The following is an 18,842-nucleotide window of genomic DNA, read 5'->3' as shown; positions in this document are numbered from 1 at the left end:
CTGAATTTAATTTCAAATACCTTTAATAGGCTTACTGCTGGTTGCTGCGTCCCTTTAATGTTAATGTCTTTAATCTACGGCTCCTTCATGAGTGACAAATTGCTGCCGGTTTAACAGTTCAATACATTCTTGCCCTCTTCTGATGATTTATTCAATTGTGTATCAACTAATTTGTTATTTACTTTTTTTTAAATTAATGTCATTACCTTTCAGCACATCTCTCGTGTATTCAAAAAGTCACTGTCTCCAGTTGAGTGATGGAAAGATGTGACCCAAAGAACATTGTGATATTTAACTGAGATCATCTGTAAAGTAGACGGAGAGTCATTTTCAATTAAGCTCTCATTAAAATCTAAATTAGGTACTGACCTTTGAAACATACTAGCACAGGGAGGGAAGAGAAAGGTAGACATGTACGTTAAAATTTCCATCTCTGATTAAAAGGAGTCCTGTCAATGTTGTGTTTCAAGGGTCTCTAACACATTCAGTAAAATGCTCCAAACAACAAAAAGGTCTTAGTTACATCAGCCTCATCTAGTCATTAGGGTCAGGGCTTTCTAAGATAAAATTTCAATTGTCACCAACTGTGTATTGCAAAAATATCTACATAGTATTTTCCTTTTCATATTTGCACGCTGGCATCGAGATTGCACGGATGTCTAGTGGTTAACAATCAAATCAAGTGTTCTCAGCTGAAAGACGTGCTTCTATTACACAAATATCTGAAGTGATCAGCTGCACAATAGCTAATATTCATGAGTAGCTACTTACATTTGCATTCATTTTTGAATGAATGAATATTTCTAAACAAATCTGTTAAAAAACGTTCATATACACAGACACAATCAGAAAGACAAGATGACGTACGTTAGGGATGTTCCTGCAGCCAGACAGTAGCGTATTATCACCTGCCCTCACATAGCCTTGTAATCTGAGAGTGGCATCAACAATCAATGGAAGGAGGGAAAGAGAAGACAAGACCAATCGATGCCTGTTAGAACGTTACGGTAATTGTGCACTTATCAGTTTGGAGCAGCTACCTGCTATGAATTTGAAGGAGCCTGAACTGGGTGATCATTCCTATGATGACACTTAAGTTAATTTTTTTTTTTTAATTGCAACAAATTTAATAAAACATTTGTGGAATCACAGTATGTTGTCTCAATTTTGATGGTAACATGAATTTCTGTACACTGACTTTCATGAAAAACCATTCAATAGTTAAGACATGTAACTAAAATCCTAAAAAAGTCAACCTGCTGGTGGCTCAAGAGGAAAAATCAGGGGATGACCAAAGTATTTTGGCTTTATCCTCTGAGGACCATGAATGGAAGAAAACTGGTAGAACAACCAACAGATCGACTAATGAAAATTGCCAGTCTTGCCACTAGAATGGCTAAAAAAAACTAACATATAACAGCCTTTCTTTGTTCACTGTTGTAATTGAAAAAGTTGGACAAAAATGCAGGTACCCAAATACTGGACCACAACCTGCTTTACTTTTTGGCCAAAATGAATACTGAATTATCCAAAAAGGCCACACTCCCTAAAATGGTTCTGTTTTATGAGCCCATCAGGATGTTGCACCGGTAATATGGAAAGCAATAGTAGGTTTTATGGGAGGACAGGGTGGACAGATTTGCAACAAATTTAATAAAACATTTGTGGAATCACAGTATGTTGTCCCAATTTTGATGGTAACATGAATTTCTGTACACTTCTCTGCCCAAACTCCCCAAGGGGCCCCCATTTAGGGGCCCATAAGATCACGCCCTACTTTTTTACCATTTCATTTTACTTTTTTTTCCTGACTTAAAGCACTCACTACTTTATTCTGCACAGCAGAAGAAGAACAAACGGATTTAATATCATGCAGTGGGCATGCTTTCCTGTACCTTCCTATTATGGTGCCATTGTGGTATTCCTTGAATGGGCCCAATGACTTTGGTTTAACTTTGCTGCTTTGGTGGACTTAGTAGTCTTTTCAAAACATTTTTTTTCAAAAAAGCTTAATTTTATAATTAATCTAGTTTGCTAAATCATTCAGTTAATGAGTCACTGTGGCAAACTATAGTAGTGTAGTTATATTATAGTAGTCCGTTACATCAGACTGAGTGTGGTATTGTGATATGGGTGTTTTATGAATATTCTGCCTATACTGCAGACTGCAGAAGCCAAAGCGGTCACCTAACTCCATTTAAACAAGTTACATCTTTTACTTGTCCATCCTTGTTTACAGGTAGCCGTGGGATAACTAGATTGCATTAAATCAGGTTTCGCCATAAACGTAACCATCATTTCTACCTCTTACTGCATCCTAACAGATGCAAGTGAATGCCCTAACAATTAAAAACCAGAAAGCCTTGAAGAAACACATAGCACGCCAAATATTTCCACTCAATTGACAATATGTGAAATCCTACACAGCCAACTGACAGTATTCCATCAATTATTCAGGAGGACAAAGGCTCACAAAAAGTACTGCACCCCCGGCTATGCAGCAGTAAATCACTGTATAGCACACCATCTGCTGCTTGTCAGAGCCAATGGTTGCTGTGTGGCACAGGAGTGCTGAACAACACTGATCTGGAAGTCTGGGTTGATTTCCATTGTGAATCATAGATCAGACAGCGCAGGTAAAATGTCTGGGTCAAAATGTAGACACTGAGGAAAACATGCATTATATTGAGATATCTATAGTACCAATGTCCCATTTTTAAAGCCATAAGTGAAAAGGTAACTTGACAATGTGCACACTGTGTGCAGTGTGATACTTCTGTATCCATCTTGTGTGATTCACCTGGGCTAAAGGATGTTACTGTAAAAAGAATATTTAAAAAAAATCCCTCATTAAATATTGAGCATCCACATGATGGGATGTAAGAATGATTCTTCCTCTCGGTCTTTGGGTCCTTCACCCTTGTTGGCGTTTCAAAGTGTAACCTGCTCCAGAGACAAAATGTCCCATATTTGGACTTCAATAATGCAATGCCTTCGTTCTTAAAGCTAAGGGCATGCTCGTCTGACATCTGACTAATCGCTGACAAAGCCACGGGTTCAGTTAGCAGACTTACAGTGCACTGGCTATTTCTGGGCATATAAACAACAGAATTTCCCACAATATTCAGTAGCATCAGTTTAAAAACATCTGGCAACCATTTTACAACAGTAGAAGTTGATATCTTTTAGTACAAACTGAACCTTTCAAATTGAACTTCTCCAGGTTCCTTTTTTTGTGACAGTTTTGACTAATTGACTGCATAGCGCATTTAGTAAAATAAGCATTTGGTATCTGTCAAAGGACTAATGGCATTGTCCAATCGTCCATTCAAGAACTCATTGGGTGTTCGAAAATATGCAACAGTCACAACAGTATTCAGGAAACTGCAGATATGTCAGAAGAACAAAGTCACTGTGGCTTCTCATTATGTTGATTATCAGTTATTCTGCACGTCAAAGTCAATATTGTGTCTTGTCAGCAGCCCAGTCAAATAATGACCTGTCTAATTATTATCTGCTGTGAAATGGTAAATGAAGCAAAACAGTCCCAATAAGCGTCCTACAACTTTACAACTTCATACGATTTAATGTGTTAAAAATGGGTCACAGATGTACACAATAATGTTTCCTGATTCGGTTACATTTAGTCAAATTAACTGATTAATCTTTGCTCTTCAGTTGCTTAGACCAAAGGAATAATTTCAGTCTTTAGAGCAATTTGAAAGCACTGCCTCTTTAAACAGTGCCTTCAAACAGCAGCACTTGATTATGTCTCTGCACCAAATTCAAAACATTGCATCATTTCGACCAGCACCCCTGGCGCTGGCAGAGTTTAATGTCACCCAATATTGTCATTAAATAAATACTGACATATCTGTAAAGGATTTTAGCTTCACAGAGTCGGAGTAGACATAATCCCAGCCAGTATACGCTCTGTTTCATAACTGCCTGGTTTGTGGGTGGTGCTGCCTGCCGGTGTCTAAAAGTAACAACAGCAGCCATTTTAAAAAGCTCAATTAAAAGGGATTTTTAGTAGAACATAAAAAAGTCATATTGAACTACATTCTACATTTGTCATTTTGCAGAAATTATGCAAACTCTACACAGGGGCTCAGTTTTGCATCTACTAAACGCTCCAACATTATGTCTGAAAAAAACCCACAAGGAGTGGCAGCTTAGCTGGCAGTTTAAAATGTGCACAAACATATAATGCACCGTTGATTTCATTTCTAATGCAGCTTAACTTTCCAATTTGGATTCATTTCTTCATTTTATAATATGAAAATGGTGTGGCTGCAAAAAAATGAAAAGAACATTTGTAAAGAGATTTTTAAACTTTTCAGTCGCATGCCAGGAACTAGATAAGGAGAAAATTACAATTTCAATGTGTAAATGACTCTGTAATGGCACAAGGCAGGTTTAATGCGCTTTCAGACTCAGAGCAGCACAATCAGCTAGTCCCGAACCTCCATTCATTTCTCATAGAGCCTAGCCACCAGGGAAACCCGACCAACGTGATGTCGGACAACAAGCATGCAAGCTGAGATAGAGCCAAGCTGAGAAGTTGTTGCCCTTTTTCACATACAGTTCCTTGTTCTCTAACCCATTTCCTTTTTATTTTATAAATAATACTTCAGTCTGAAAATTGCAAAACAGGGACAACGTTATTTTAAGCAGGTTCAAAGAGACTCATCCTAAACTTTAATGTGGAAGTAGTGTGAATGTGAAAGTGGTAAATGATGCAGTTACATTGTGGGAGTTTGTGGTAAGCTTTCTTTCTCTCCTTAATTGATTTTACAAAGAACTAATAAGTTAACTTATTAATTAGCATGTTAGCATTTGAATTTAACTTGAATCACAAAATATTCTAGTTTGTTTATTTTATGATGGTGTTCTGTCAGAATGAAAAGTATCATTGCAACAAGTAAATTACCCATGTTAGATAGATTGTAGAGAAGGTGTAACATAATTCAGTCCTGTCAAATCCCAAAACAATGTCAACTGATCCAAGCACTCGGTGGCATCACACACTCAAACTCATCTCAAGGGTAAAAACTTCATAGCGCAGATTTAAAATGCAAAGTGATGCGTGCACAATGATCAAAGGGCATGACACACAGAGAAAATTAAGCTGGGTGTAAGAAGTAGCAATACCAAGTGCCTATTTCTGCAGATAACTTTTCAAGAAGACGTCAAGGAAACGTGATGAGGATAGTTGTGGTGAGTCTCATCAGTCTTATCTCTATCAATATACATGCCAATCAAACATGTACAGGTCCATAACTACCACTGATGGATCCAGTCAATTTCAGAGGTAACTATTTTACTTTTCACTCCACCACATTTAATTGACGTCTTTAGGTACTAGTTACATTACAGATTACGATTTTACATAAAATGCAATGCATTGATTTATAGATTAAACGTATTAACTTCATCTCAACCAGCAACATGAAATGCTTCTCATGCACTGATGCATCAGTATTTAAAATCTAATAATGTAACTCAGAGAGCCCATTATTCTTTTACTTTAATACTTTAAAGTAATAATCAAAGATTCTAGTTATGTTATTATCTCCAAATAAGCTAACACAATGGTAGTATTGCATTGCCAGAACTTCCTCTGTTTTTTTGGGGGTTTTTTTAAGATTATTTTTTTGGGGCTTTTCCCTTTATTTTTTGAAAGTGGATAGATATAGATATGAAAGGTGGAGAGAAATGGGGGATGACATGACACGTGTACGTTCAAAAGTTGTTTTAGTCGTGCAAGAGAAAACTCAGATTGGACAGATAGTCTAGCTAGCTGTCTGGATTTACCCTGCAGAGATCTGAGGAGCAGTTAACCAGAGTCCTCAGAAATCGACCAGAGTTTAAAATGCCAACACAAAGGAAGCCCAAGGCACCGGATATTCGGCCTAAATGAGTGAAATCCGGCGGAACTTTCGTCGGCAACGGAGCAATCCCGGAAGTGGAACGTCGAGGATATAGACCCACACAATGGTAATTGAGCCTATGGCCCACTGATGAAAGCCCTTTCATTTGCAGTATTACGAACTGTGTCTGTGGCGACAGTACCGGTAAAAATCACAAGCGGCGCACAGTTAGTGTCGCGTTTTCCATCACCCAGCAGTGGTTGGTCAGCCAAGGAAGGGTAGGCGGAGCTAACGCAACAGACTCGCTCTTCTTAGTGTGTGAAGGTTCAATGTTATTCTCCAGATCCCACCACGCTCGAAGCAGGCACCCCAACTAACCAGTAGGAGGAAATTATCCCTCACCGGCTTCCCACCTACCAACATGACCAACTGTGTTTGTTGACATGTATGAACAAGCTGGTGCTGTACCCAGGTCTCTGCAGTGGTAGGTGAGTGTTTTGCAACTGCACCAGCCGTGGATTTCTGAAGGCAGAAGAGCTAACTGAATTATTGCCCACCGTGTCAAGGACATTCTCCAAAGAAAGTCTGAAAGAGAGAAAAAAAACAACTCAATATCAAGCTCACTGTCACAGCCCCTTTGACGCATTTCAGTGAGGGGGCACAAACCAGCCATGCCCTAGATAAACGGTACCCTGCACTGCACTGAAAGACTCTTGACAGCAGTCAGGTTTACATAACAGACAGTACACGGGGATGCACATCACTTCCAGCTCCATACGAGGAAAAAAATATATACAGCTTGCCTGTTCATCAGTTTAAAAACCACTGAGGATTTTCTCCCTGGGTTTTAAGATGACTCACAGCAACATATTAGGAATCATCTTGTAGAAAAGGCATAGTTTACTTTGCTGGATTTTAACTATCTGGTGAGGGCGATGGTATTGCAATTCATTTCTGCTTGCTTAGTTTCCCAAAGGAGATCAGGTGAGATACAAATGTGAATGTAATACACCTAAAATAGGACATACAAACTCAGGATTGGGAATGGTTTGTAGGTTTAGAATATGCATATTTATTCAACAAAATGCTGGTTCTCTTCTCATAAATACCGTTACGTTCTGACTGCTGGCTAAAGCTGCTTAGTCCTGTGTGTCTAGTAGTAACGAGTCAAGAAGGACAGACCACTGCTCGTAACTGGCAGACACAAGAGGAGAATCTGTGAGAGAGTCAGGCCTAAAATAAGAAAAGAAAATATAAATCATGGAGACCACTGACAGCAGTGAAAAAGGGGGGAAACACTGGTTTGGGCTTTTTGCGATGGAGATGGACGAAGGATTCTTAAGTGATACAGAGATTGTGTGTTCGGGAAAATGCTAATTTCATTTATCATTATGTCAGTGAAGTCTATGAACATCATCAGCAAATAATGCACGTTGTTGACTCATTAAAACACCATGGAGAGCAAAATTAGACTCTGCAACAGTCGTGATTCACCAATGCTTCGAATTAGTGCACAGTTCCCTCCAGCATAGAGCAGAATACAAGACCACTACAGCGACATCTTGATGATCCCCCCCCCCCTCTTTTTGTTTACCTTTTTCTCCTCCCGAGCTGATATTATACAGCCACTCTCATGCAAGCTCTTGGCAATTCACACAGCCATACTATAATTCAAAAAGCATTCTGATTTAACCAAAAGACACACTGTGGATCTCCGTATCGCAAGGCTTTGTGTACTGATTCAGGAAAACTCTCCAGATGAGAATAAAGATTGCAAAAAATGTATTTACGAACAGCTCTCCAGATAACAATGCTGTGAGTGGGCGTATATAACTAGACAAAAGGATGGGAGCAATTATTTTGATCAATATAGTACAATGAATGACGTGTCTATCCCGCTAGTTCCAACTATTACCAGCCTTATCATGGGAGGAAATAGATTTTGCAACCCTCCATCATGCTCTTGGAGATGCCAACCAATTTGCTGTCAAGTCAATAATCTCTTTGGGAGAGATCGAATCTGCAAGATTTATCCAAGTTTGGCTGGTACACACTGCCGAAACACAAAACAAAACAAAACACATTCAGTCATTATACTTCACTCTTTTTTTTAAATCCGAGAAAAGTAGGACACTTTTTTACAATGCAGTCTGATTCAAAACAGGTTTGCTGAATACAAATGAAATCTTTTATTCTAGGGATGGCAGCAGCACAATGACCTGAGTAGAGAATAAGTGAAGAGGGTGGATCAACACTCCGCGAAGCACCTTCAGCTTTACAAAGCACCATAAGTGACCTGCCACTCACACAACTTGAGTTGTTCATTCAAGTTGCAAAAGAATGTGGTAACACACGGGAGGTCGAAGCTTTGTGATGAACTCCAATGACTGAGTCATGATTGATTTGTTAGTACTGAGTCATTGTTTTTCAAAAAGAACTATCTTGATAAAATTTTTAAAAAAAAGCTGCAATTGTTATACAGAGATCATCCTTAAATGATATGTCAAAGTTACGAACACTAAAGCATGCAAGTGAACAACAAGTGAAATGCATATTTAAATGTATCCATGCCTGGCAGCACAAAATAATTCAGCATTTGAATTTGACTTTGATTATACTGTACATTATCTCCAGTCTTAAAGTACTTGAAAGCAATACTTGAGTATCTGACCAGAAAATGACTTTGGTAGAAGTTAAAGTCTCCTTTTAGAATATTACTTGAGTAAAAGTCTTAAAGTATCTGATATTTACTGTACTTAAGTATCAAAAGTCATTTTCTGATATTAAATGTTAAGTATTAGAAGTAAAAGTAAAAAAAAAACTTTGATTATGAACTTTATGGCCTAAGGTGTGCAACGTTATCTTCATCACCACTGTGGTTGTTGAGGTCATCGTCTGTTACCATGGCGGCAGAGCCGGCACCAGGTGCTTCCATGACACTATCGGTCATTATGCTTCCTCCTCTTCTTTAGTTTTGGACTATGTTTTTTTTTTTTTTTGCCACTTGGCAACCTGCATTAGATCACCAACTGGAATGGAGGGTGCATAATCTTGGCAATTTATCAGCAATTATTCACCAAACCTGCTTTTTTCCTGTGTAACAAATAGGGCTGTTTCTTGGCAAGAATCTGGCGATATGATACGTATCACGATACATGGGTCACGATTCAATATATTGCAATATATTTCGATACTGTGCGTTGTGCAATATATTGGGATTTTTTTAAAGTATAACTTTAGAAAAACTAAGATTTACAAAAAGACATGATGTGCATAAAAGTCAAATAAGTTTACTTTAGGTAAACAATTCAGTACACAGAAAATCAAACTGCCAGTTTGGGATTGTGGTTCACAGGTTCTTAGTGAGCTAATGTTTAGGCCAAAGTTCAGTCATAGCTACATCGTTAGCTTCTAGCAAAAAGTCAGGCACTGCTAGGCAAAGACACTAGTGGTGCGTATCAGCATAGCCATCTAGAGGTAGGGGGTTTAAACACAAGATAAACGTGAACAACTGTCTTACATGAATATTTTTGCACGTAAACTAAAAAAGAAAATAATAATTACCAACAAAAAAAAAAAATCTATATTGCATTTTTGAAAATCTATACAGTATTGCAAAATAAAATATCGCAATACTCAAGTGTATCGATTTTTTCTTACACCCCTAGTAACAAATTTCTTCTGATTTTATTTTGTAGCCACGAGTAAATAAGATGCTTAGAGGAAATGTAGTGGAGTAAAAGTAAAGGTTTCCGGGTATATAAATAACTAAGTAAATTACAGATACGTGAAAATTCTACTTAAGTACAGTAGCGAAGTATTTGTACTTTGTTACATTACAACACTGGTTATCTCTCAGTCCTACCACAGGTAACAGTGCTTTTAGAACTCACAGGGGTTTTTCATTCTGTATGCTGTGTCCTTCGCCTGCACACTGGCCTCAAAAAGCTCAAAGAGAAAAGAAGCAGCCTTCATGCTGAGCACCTACTCACACAGCTAAAGTATACTCCTTCCTCCTCTCTTTCCCTTCTCCTTGTTTCTCTCTCTAGCTGATGATCACATTGCACAGCGTTCCTGTAATGAAAAAAACACAAATCCTTGTATACCTCTGATTTATAAACTAAACAAAAGAGGCACAGATCACAGAAGCTTGCAGGTTGCATGGAACAACACAAATGATACAAATCCTCACAACTGCAGCCTGCAGATCAAACTAATTTCAAAACATTTCATAGCTTGACACAAACACACACACACACACACACACACACACACACACACACACACACACACACAATTTCAAAGCCTGGGTTTATTTTAAAGCAGAAAAAGCTTCTTTTTTTGTCAATGTTTCTGTTTGCACCGCTCCAAGTGTTCTGAATGTCAGATGGGCATATTGTCACTTGGCAATGCTAAGAAATGGCAACTCAGCTCTCCCACTGCAAAACCCCGTGGGACTGGAGAGAGAAATAAAAGAGAAAATGTCTCCTTGTTTCTAAGATTTCAGGGGATAGAAATAATATATTTAATAAAGCTCTGTGTGGTTTCTCTAAGCAGAAAAAAACCCTTCAGATTCTGCTGCCAGATGCCTTTTGGGATAGGCTAAGAAGAAGAAAAATAGAGAGGAAAATATATACAAAACCCTTAAACTAAATCTTAAACACACTGAGACCCTGAAGGCGTGTTTCTTAAGACGACTGTTGGCAGGCTATCATAAAGTCCACCATGGTTATTTAGACAGATTAAATCACTGCTCCTAACAAGCTTGATATTACAGCTACAGGAAGCACCTTGCACCTTTCTGGGGCTTCTATCTTCGAAGTTCAATTGTATCGGCCTGTACTTGCACCTGATAATGTCGAGGTTGTAATTTAAGTGTGATTTTGTGGCTCTTCGGGAACTGGAATTAAACTGCCATCATTACCAGCTTCCTCTCTGTGTACAGAGAGGCTTGGAGCCGACACAGGGTGCATATCAAATGCCTCTGTGCAATCCCTCAGCCCTTTTGACAGGGACAGATCCCCACAGTACTGTAGCTTTTGGCAGACACTTCTCAACAAAAAGAGGAACTGCTTTGAGTTAAGAATAAAAAGGAGCATATTCAAGAAACATATTCAATACGACATATGGAGAGCACTGAAAAACACTTTGGTTTCACAAGCATGGGAAGCTTTACTGTAAAGCAGAAAGGACATGAAGGCTGGGCATGTTGCAGCAGAATAGATGTCAAGAACTCAGATCAGCTACAGTGATGATGAGGTTAGGTGACAGGGGTGCAAGCAGTGCAGCGTGATATAGATTGGATCACCGGCCAGGCAGTATCACCCTGGAGACGGAGGAGCTAAACAGGTTCCTGAGCTTTGACAGCACCAAAGACCAACACGCTCATACATACTAACGCCTGGATGCATTTAATACATGCCTGCATAAATATTTATTCATATCCAAGAGTGATCCCGGCATATCCTGACTGCATCTTTGTCAAACACATGTGCATGCATTTGCATAACTACAGCACATTGCTTGTAAATGTGAGCTGACTGGACGTCTGAACAGGCAGATGTGCAGTAAATGTGTTTAAAAATAAAACTGAGAATAATAGTGATTGTCTCAGGAGACAAAAGCCTAAAAACTCCTCTCTCCTGAAAGAATGTGTGCCCTTTATAAGCAGTCAGCACAATCTCACCGTGTAGACAACACTGAACAACAACCTAGAATCTGTGAAGGAGATGTCTAAATATAACACCATCTTGCAGGATGAAGCCACTCCTCCTCCAATTCAGACAGACCAGATGAGAGCTACACCAGATGTGTCATATAGGAAGCTGCTTTGCTACAAATTGGATGATTAACAGAGCCGTGCAGCCAGCAGGGAGGCATTTGGCTGTGGTATGCAGCACGGTGGAGAGTGATTGGCTTTGAGAGCCGAGGGAGCAGATGGGACGGGGACACAGAGCTGGACCAAACAACAGAGGGTGCCTCCATGGTTTTGCATCAAAAATCACTTCTATCCTCGTCTGTACTTAAGAGTGATTCAACACACGCATAAAGAGGTAGCTCTGTTTATAGCAGTATTGCAAGCGGCTTGTTCTTCATGGCAAGTTATCTCAGCCTTTAGCTCCGCCCCCTTAACATTAATTATGCAGCTCAATGCAGCACTCCGAATCCCCACTGCAGCTCACCCACACTACAATACTCTGCCGCGTTCTCCCACTCTCTCTGTCTCTGTCACACACACACAAACCAGAGTGTTTCTCTTTTTTTCCCTCCATGACTACATTCTCAACTATCCGTGGTCAAAGACAACATTTTTCTCCATGCGTTAACTTGTGAATAGAGTGCTGTTGCAAGGACCAAATCACTGTAGCGATTCTTTTTTTCAATAGATTTTGCAAGATAAGATAAGAACAGATATACTTTACTGCCCCAAAGGGGACATTTTGCCTGGGCAATAGTTCTACACACAGCTGCTATCAATTTAAAGCAATAGTCAACAAGGCGCTACAGTGGTACATTAAAACTCAGTAATAAATGACATACAACAAACCATAAAACAATAGCACATAATGCATAAAAACGTAATGCAACAGTGCCTTTTTTTGAGTAGTGTCTTAGACGTTGAGTAGTGTTATAGACTTTGATGGTCTCTCATTTTTTATCACTACACATGTGAAACGTAGGTACAAAATTATCAACATGTTTCCCAGCAACATTCTAAACACAATAATTCAGAACATCTGATACATTTGATGTGAATGAATACATTTACAATAATAACAAGTTGGATTACTATATTTGGTTGCAGCGTGACTCACTACAAGCACACATTTCTTTGCCTTATCATTTTCAAAGCCCGGTGCTGATTTCTGTGCAAATCAGAAGCAAACAGAGTCTGATGTGCCGAGGCAAACACACTTAACAGCTCAAACACCTGTCTGGCAAGGTGTAATTGACTCAACTACTCCTGAACACAGCGAGAGACACAATCAGACCTTGTCACAGGAAGCAGGGAGAGGGAGAGAGAGAGAGAGAGAGAGAGAGAGAGAAAAAAAAAAAAAAAAAAAAAAAAAAAAAAAAAAAAAGAGTCCACACTATGCAATGTGAGTCAGCTACATTAGCAAAGTAGAGGGAGAACATACAAAGAGGGAAGCTCTCGCGCTTCAGCCGTCCACCCCCTGGGCAGGCAGTGGGAAGGAAACGTAGCAACTGTTTATGGAAGCAGAAACAAGCTTCTCCTTCGTTTCCTAGAGCTTTCACATGATTAAGATTCATTTCACATCTGCATGCATGTGTTTGTGTGCTTGCATGTATAGTGTGTTTGTGTGTGAGAGTATAGCTAGCGGACCAAAAGCTAGCAGACCAAAAGCTGTAAAATTAATCCAACTTAAGTGTGAGGTTACCCTGTGTGAATCATTCATGCATAATATGCACTGCCTTACTTTAAACTGAATTGGGGGGGGGGGGTTTAAGGTGAGAAGTCACATCAGATGAAGGTCCTAGCAGTTACTCATGGGATGATTATTTGGAATTCGCCACACAGGGCATCATCAACAAAATGTCAAACCAAAGGCAAACAAATGCCAGCTATTTATGGGTACATGTTGTTTGTCTCCCTTTTGTTGCCATTTCAATAAGCTCAATAAAGTGTCTGTCTATGTTTGCAAAGATGCTACCCTTTTGGAACAAAAGCAAACAGCGAGGCAGATGTTCCTAATGAGGAGAGCATGGCCAGGGAATTCGGGATCATTCAGCTGGTATTGGGTGAAGTGAACGTGCTATATGCTTACATAATCCAGGGAGAGCGCGAATCGGCTACTCCCTCTTCTCTACATGACAATGCGCTGGCAGGCGCAGGTCGGCTGTTTTTTTCATGAACACCGTGTTTCCATCACTCCTTAAAATAAAATCTGTGCATCTTGAGATGTCCAGAATACACAACAGCGGGTCAACAGCTCTTTGTGAGGTTGCTGTTCATCAGCAGGCAGCCTTGCGTGCCGTGCAGCTCTGCTGCTGCAGGGGTCTTTTCAGTGCATGGAACCGGATGGTGAGCAGAGAACACAGCGGGGGCTGGGCACTGCAATGTACTGCAGTGCTCGTGGCTCTGCTATGCACACCCACTCTCTTCCATTCTTGCTCTGCCTCTGACAATCTCTCAATCTCGCGCTCCAGCTCTCGCCCATAATTGTATCGTTTGTCATACATTCCCCACTTCACTTTCTTCTCATTGCGTTTGTTCTTTTCAAGCCCATTTTACTCCACACTATTAACGCTGTCTGTAACCCATGTGTCCAACACCGTCTCTTATATTCTTCGTTTAAACTACCCTGCCCTCTGTCACTCACATGCACATTGACATGCAAATTTAGAAACACATTTACACAAATACATGCAGTACATAAAACAACATCCTGTAACCTTTTCCTGGAGAGTATGATAACAGCGCCTTTTTCCCTTATGGAGAAGCCACACACACACACACACACACACACACACACACACACACACACACACACACACACACACACACACACACACACACACACACACACACACAATGTCCTTCTGCAACTTCATCACAGTGTCATTCTAGTATCCCCAGGAGGGTCTGCTCACCTTAAACATGTGCCCTGTTTCATCTGCACAACAACCTAGGTGTAACACTATTTCTGCTTTTTTGGTGAGTTTTCACAGTACCACTTCTCATCCTGATACAGGATTTGGGGATTGTTGCTAACTGAAGTATGTCACTGTGACAGCCGTTGTTGCTCCGCTATGATGCCTACACCATCAATTACAGGGGCATACTAAACGCCCAAGTTGCACAGTCTGGGACAGAGGGTGTCATACACACAGGCCCAACAGCTGCTCCCTGTTTCCTAAACCACCACATATCTTAGAAAGTTAACTTATATACATACATAAGGATAGACAAAAGATAAACCTTGAAAGGCAACTTGATTATCCCATCAGCAATTCTCCATTCAGCATACCCTGGAGTAAATTCTTGCACATGGCCAGGAGGGTTTATGTTGTGATGCTGAAAACCCTGCTTCAAGACGCTGCACTGAATTTGACTTTAGTTTAGGCAGATCACAGGATGCAGATCTGTGTGTTTAAACTAGCCGCCCTATCTGATCAGAAGTGGTTAAATCTCCTTCATCTCTGACACTCGCTTCTATCTTAAGGAGAGGTATTGGCTCTTTCTTAGGAACAATGGGGGTTCTCGTTCCTGTTTGCCATTAAAGAGCACAGGCTTCTAATCATTGCTATCCGAATGAGTTTCTCAGTATGCTTGCAGCATCCTGCAGAGACACTTTCCTGCTCGCTCTCAACCATGATATGAAACAAAGCCTGGTGTGACAGCAGGTGTCAAGAAAATACGTGCTGCAGCCATCACATGTTTTACATTCCTTTTTTTAATGATTTAACATAATACCGCTGTCTTTTAGCACTTCCTCAATTGTTTTAAAATTCATTTCTGGGAAAAATAATGACTGTGAGCCAGCGTTGTAGTACTTGCAATTGATTTTTGGTCTCGAGAACACTTTTTGAAGGTCTCATCTCGGACTCGACCACATTTTTACTCGGTCTAGTGTCGGTCTCAGATAAAGAGGACTCTGGATTATTGGACTGTTCAAGACCACAACTGCCCTTTTGATTATTTTATCGATGTGTTTATTTTCATTATACCCTTATGGCAATAAAAGAGGTGAATGAGCATTCATTTGTTTTCTGTGGGTATTCTTTTATGCAAATGTGAATCTTTCAGATCAATTTGAGGAGTGCCTACGGTTAGCATTTTCCACATTTTATCGTGGAATGCAGTGTGGGACTCAAACTGGTCTGGTCTTGGTCTTGGTCCCAACCCCTTAACGTCTTGGTCTTGTCTCGGTCTCGGTACACTCTGGTCTTGGTGATGACTTGGTTTAGGTGGTCTTGACTACAACACTACTATCAGCAGACATCATGTATAATGTCTGCTTCTTTTAATAATATCATCCTTTTGATTTTGTGTTATGACCTAAACAGATCAGTGTAATAAGCAGGTTTCAAACCTGAGTGATTGTTGCTGATGTAGACAATTTCATCCTACAGTTTAATAATATATATATATATAATATTTCTTTTATTTGTCAAGTACATTTGCACAATTAAGGAATGTATCCTCTGCATTTAACCCATCCTAACTAATTGGGAGCAGCAGTGGGCAGCCAGTCGTGTCACTCTAAGCTTTGCAGTGAAAAGGAAGGTAGAACAAAACCACAGCACTACCTCTCCCACCTGGACTATACAGTGATAATACAGGCAAACAAGGACAGGAAACATTTCAGCACCTCTGCAAAAACATGGTTCTCTTTAAGATGGACTGTGTTCTAGAAAAGGAGAGTTGCATGAATAATGAAAAATGTTTTCAACTGAAAAGGCATACGAAGAGATGAGCACAGCCAACTGCTGTATCAAAAAGCCAGACAATTTATCAGCTCATCTAAATACACACTGACAGAAGAATGAGCTTTGTTTTAAATTGTCATCCAACCCTCAATACGCTACACTGGTTTGATTCAAACTATTTGAGGGAAGCACTTATCAAAGGTCTTTGCTCTGGGCTCTGTCCATGGTGCTGAAATTACTTACATTTCCTTCCCAGCCCTCTCCCCGCATATAACTCGGTGTTGAATAATTTAAACATCATTTAAAACCAGTAGCTAGGATCAGTGAGCCCTGTCAGGTTCATGATTGTCTTGCACTTATATCGACTATCTAAGAGTGAAAGGCATTAGCCTTACATCTGAGTAAAATAAAAACACCAGTACATACTGTACTCTTCATCCTCTCTAACAACGCTTTCCAGCGTGCCCACACAAAATACACTAAGTCCATCCATTATTTCCTCCCATTCTGCAGCAGGCCAGTGCTCACAGACATTTTCTACAGAGAAAACACACACTGCCCACTGCTGGACAGTATCATATCTTCATTCCCAAATAATGAAGGTCAGACATCCCAAAAAAAGACACTGGGGTGTAATAAATAGACTGTAAAAGTGATTAAAGAAAGCAGATGATGAATGCATACTAAAAATGTGTTAGTATGGGTGATTCACACTAACACATTTTTTACTGTAAACCAACTTCACTTTCCTTAATTTGAGCTTATTTTAAAATACTGATGAACCATATGCTCTGTGTATAAAAACTCCAGCTAACGTAGACGAACATACTATATATCAGCTTTTTTGGTACACTGTAGTCTAGCCTAGTTCACCCAATCAGAGAGCCTACTTCTGCTGCAGGCTCAGACTGAAGGAAGTCCCAGAACACCGGATAAACAAAACAAAAACTCATCACCAGGCTCAAACACTATCAGAGCCAATTCAATCTGTTATCTAAGCAACCCCAATGATACCCATAATACATAATGAGCGTACGACAACACTCAAATGGGCTGCATCAGCCTCTTTGGCACACTGAGCTTATCGGTGTGCACTGAATTTACAGTATAAGGGACTAAACTTTACTCTCATCCCATCCATAGAAGACAAATAAGTTAACGGTTTTTAGAAAGATTGTAGCTGGTTTGAATCATTCTGCCTCACACTGGCTGGATGCTGAGGCAGCTCCGCTCAGGGATGTAATGGGATACTGCAGCACTAGAGAACCGTGTGCACAGAAACTTGCCTAGAAGCATCAGGGAGTCCCGCACTAACCTTCCCCCTCCCTCTCTCTCTGCCTCCCCCTCTGCTTTTCTGTCAAGTCTTTATAATGTAAAAAAAAAAAATCATTAAAGTATTCTGTATATATCTAAATGTAATTACACATGAAAGATTGAAAGAGGGCAAAAAAGCCAGAACATACACTGACAAATAACAACTTCAGAAGTGTACAAAATGCAGCGTGCCTGTAGTAGAAGGAGAACGTAGCTGCTTACCTTTTGTGCAGGTTGCTCTCCTCAGGACACCAAGCTCTTCCCCTTCTCCACAGGCGCCGAGACACTTTGAGATAGAGAGAAAAAGAATCAATCTTCTCTTACTTTCTCTTATTTCCAGTTTCAGAATGAATAAGTCAGGAGTCTAACACAGCCCTCTAGACACACCTTTACTCTGTCCTCCTGTAAACTCTGCCACATATACACACACACACACACACATTCAAATGCACCCCAAGACTGGAGTACACAAATTGATAAAGATCTGCTCAGGGGAGGGATACAAACTACACACACTGCAGTTTTTTTTTTTCTTCCTCTTGCCCACTCGCTCTGCTTTTTTCCTGCCGTCTTTGCCTGCACTGCCTCCTGATTGGCTAAGCTGCTCTTCAATAACATAAGCTCTCTTCTTTAATTGGAACGGGGCCAGTTGTGTGGTGCACCAGAAACACTCCCGCCCAGCTCATCTCTCTTTCCCCCCCCCCTAAGTGCCTGTGGAGAAGAATGCTGAGCTCTGCAATTTCATACGCAGCGAGCAAAGAAAAAAAGGAATGGAGGACAGAGGGGGTGGGGGAGTATGTGGGAGAGAAAAGGAGTGAGAGTGGGAATGGGACAGAGCATTGGCGGCGGATCAGTGGAACGCAGTGGGACAAGCAGAAGATGCGTGGGAACAAAGAGCAAGGGGCTATTAGGTGGGGTGAGGGCAGATTTGGATGTACCATGGGACAGCAGGTCACATGAAGGGAGATTTCCCTGCACTCACTGCAGCGCGAAGGTGGCTCTGCTGCAGTGTGGAGTCTAATTGCCAGGCAAGAAGGGGGATGGGAAAGGAGGAGGAGGAGAGGGGGTTGGTTGCAGTGATGCCGGAGTACAGTCTTCCAGCCAACCATGGATATATGGGGGAAATGGGAAGGCAGCCGCAGTGTACAGCGGCTAATGCCTTTTACCTCATGAATTATTGAAGGTGCCCCAAAGGAGAGTGGGAGGGTCACAGACAGCAAACTACTGAGCCCGTTCAGTCTCACTGCTTACTGAGGTTTATGA

General features: G+C 40.5%; 1 protein-coding gene across 3 annotated transcripts in view; it reads right to left on the bottom strand.

Moving 5' to 3' along the window:
* LOC120558697 (synaptotagmin-2-like) overlaps window positions 1–18,116 on the bottom strand; it is a 66,256-nt gene extending 48,140 nt beyond the window's left edge. For all 3 annotated transcript variants that reach the window (XM_039799842.1, XM_039799847.1, XM_039799843.1), the window contains exons 1-2: window positions 17,967–18,116; window positions 17,802–17,865 (exon numbers count right to left, since the gene is read on the bottom strand). The gene's annotated coding sequence lies outside the window, so the exon portion shown is untranslated. The remainder of the gene's footprint in view (window positions 1–17,801; window positions 17,866–17,966) is intronic.
* Window positions 18,117–18,842: the final 726 nt, after the last annotated feature.

Source organism: Perca fluviatilis, chromosome 5, assembly GCF_010015445.1.
Source record: "Perca fluviatilis chromosome 5, GENO_Pfluv_1.0, whole genome shotgun sequence".
NCBI classification, from domain to species: Eukaryota; Metazoa; Chordata; class Actinopteri; order Perciformes; family Percidae; genus Perca; species Perca fluviatilis.
Note: the sequence above shows the minus strand (reverse complement) of the source record. Positions and strands in the feature narration are given on the sequence as shown.